Here is a 3,014-nt window from a genome sequence, read left to right on the forward strand (position 1 = left end):
AAAGCTATTTTTTTCAGAATTCCTCTCGGTGCAAGCTATCATTAACCTTTAAGAAAAGCAGTTTAGTAAAAGATAACTAACTTTCCACTAAGAAACAAAGTTTAGACTGAGTGTGGTGGCACATGCCTTTGACTCTAGAATTTGGGAGGCAGAGGTAGGAGGGTCTCTGTGAGATCAGAGTTCCAAACTATCCTGGACTACATAGTAAGACCCTGTCTCAATTAAAAAAATTTTTAAAAGTTGGGGGGCATGTCAATTCTTCTTGGGTAAGGTTGTTCTATGAATTGTTTGGGTTTTCTAAAGGATGTGAGAGACTTCAGTGCTGGTGCTGGGCTTTTGTGGACACTCTGCACTTACCTGATATTTTGTAGTTACTAGTCTTTCTGCTCTGTCCCTAACACAGAAAATAATAGCACTAGAAAACAGTCCTCTGGCCAAAATAAAATGCAGTTTCCCCACCTCTATAAACACACGGGTTCTGAATTGATACTGATTTCATACAGGCATTCTACCCACAGTTTTATCAGTTAATTGGACTACCTTCCTGCAAATCGCAAACCATTGTTCTCACTGGCTCACCACACTGTTTACGTGGGATCACATTTCCTCCTTGTAAATGGTTTTCCTTCTGAGACCTGCTTTAAGAACTCCTGTCCTAATGAATCTAATCTTCACTTTTGAAAATTTAGTAATTTATAAGGCAGGTTCACCTTTTGATGTTACTATAAGTAAAAATATAGGCTTGCCCACTTAGGTGATGATAGCAGCACCCAGATCTGCACCTTGCCATGTCCATTTTATCCAACTGAATGGATGAGGGGCTATCCTTAGGTAGAATTTTGTTTCTGTGACAATTTCTGTCTGTAAGAAAATTAAATACAAGTCTAACAAAAGGTGATAAAAATCAATTATTTCAGTGCTGGCCATCTGAGTAACTTTTGCTATAAAATCTGACTCTAAAATAGCGGATCTTGTATGATCTGCTTTGTAGTATAAGCCCATTATAAGAGTTTTGACCTTTACAAAGCTGCGTGTCACAAACACAGGGGACAGGGTCACTTCCATCAGTGTTGATCTGTACTGGGATGACCTGGATTCTCCTGCAGTTTTACTGTGGCTTTTTACTGAGGAAATCCCTTTAACCTGGGAATTATCTTTTTCTAGATTTCAGAGGTATAGTTTAATACAGATCTATTCGGAATGACTCTTACTTATTCCACACTGTATCATAACATTTTTATAGATGCATATAGTTCTCCATCTAGGATTCAGATCTTAAGTCAAACAAATACGAGAAGTAAACTTCATTTTCCCTCTGGCAGGTCTTAGCCAGCTCTTGGTGAACTGCTGTCACAGGCAAAATCGAAGCCAGCTAGATTTGGTTGAAGTTTCAGTTTTATTTCTAAACATCTTGAGGAAGGCAGAGGTAAGGACAGATTAGAATGTGTCAGATCCATTTCCAGCCAGTATACAGGTGCATGTAGCAGTAAGAACCAACGGGAAAAAGAACTTCTAATTACAAGTTCATTCTGCCTATACCAGTGCCTCTGTGAAAATCAGAGGTGGCTGAGTAGGATGGAGCTCAAGGTATCATAGCGACAGACTGGTCGTGGGACTGCACAACAAGCAGGGAGCTGGAACTGGTGATTGGATGTCCTTTCTGAATATACTTAGACCACTACTTTTTTAATCTCTGTGTGATTAAAAAGTCTTCGTGACTCAAGATAGCACTGTTCTCTGCTGTGTAACCACAAGTGTGTTATAATGGCAATGTTTTAAAAAATATTTTATTCATAATTTTTATGTGTGTGAGTGTATTGCCTTCATGTGTGTAAGTGTACCTGTGTCCTAACATGCCTGCAGAGATCACAAGAGGGTTTCAGATGCCCTGGAACTGGAGTTACGGATGGTTGTCAACCACTATATGGGTGCTGGGAATATAACCCAGGTCCTCTGTAAGAGCAGCCAGTGCTCTTAACCGCTGAGTCCAGTCCTTTAATAACAATGTTTATGACAATGTTTTATCCAGTTATAGGACCAACTTCATTTTTTTTTCTGTCTTTATTGAGACAGGGTCTCCCTGTAGCCCCAGCTGTCCTGGAACTCACTATGTAGACCAGGCTGGCCTCGAACTCACAAAGATCCACCTGCCTCTGCCTCCCAAGTGCTGGGATTAAAGGTGTACGCCACCACGCCTGGACCAATTTAATTTTATCAGTGATCAAAATCATTCATATAGATTTGTTTATGTAAATTTCTTTAAGGTTAGCATTAAAAGTAATGGGCTTCATTGTGACACGCCCACACGTACACTCCAGTGTTCTGTGCTCTTATTCGACCCCCTTCTCACTGTATTCTCCCTTCCCCTCTGTCTTCTTCTTCCTAGATCCTTTCCTCACATGTCTATATACACACACTCTAATTAGGTAGAAGTAGTTAAGGAAACACATTTATTTATAGGGTAGATTTTTACACTATGGAAATGGTCATTTTTGTTTGTTCATTCATTTTTAAGAAGGGTCTCCTTGTAGCCCTAGTTGGCCTGGAGCTCACTATGTAGACCAGGTTGGCTTAGATCTCACAGAGAACTGCCTCTGCTTCCCAAGTGCTGGGATTAAAAGTGTGTGTGTACATATCTGGCTTGGAAATGGTCATTATATATATGTTCATTATTTATTATTTTTATTTTAGGTGTATGAGTGTATTGCCTGCATGTATGTGAGTGCGCCGTGCCATACAGTGCCTGCAGAAGTCAGAAGAAAGTGCCGTATTCCTCCAGAACTGGAGTTACAGATGGTTGTTAGCCACCATATGGGTGCTGGGAATCGAATCTCGGTCCTCTGCAAGAGCAGTCAGTGCTCTTAACCGCTAAGCCATCTCTCCAGGCCCAGAAATGGTCATGTTTTAATCTTAGATTTTAATCTTAGAAAATGTGGCTGATTGTGAAGAATTCTGATATAAGAATAATGCCATGAGGTGTTTGGAGAATCCATGAGCATTATTTTCTAAAGAAA

General features: G+C 40.1%; 1 protein-coding gene across 1 annotated transcript in view; it reads right to left on the reverse strand.

The window, feature by feature from the left end:
• Positions 1–3,014, reverse strand: part of LOC103745759 (nesprin-1-like) — a gene marked incomplete in the record, with an annotated part of 95,465 nt that overhangs the window by 30,172 nt on the left and 62,279 nt on the right.

Source organism: Nannospalax galili, unplaced genomic scaffold, assembly GCF_000622305.1.
Source record: "Nannospalax galili isolate Female #2095 unplaced genomic scaffold, S.galili_v1.0 scaffold563, whole genome shotgun sequence".
NCBI classification, from domain to species: domain Eukaryota; kingdom Metazoa; phylum Chordata; class Mammalia; order Rodentia; family Spalacidae; genus Nannospalax; species Nannospalax galili.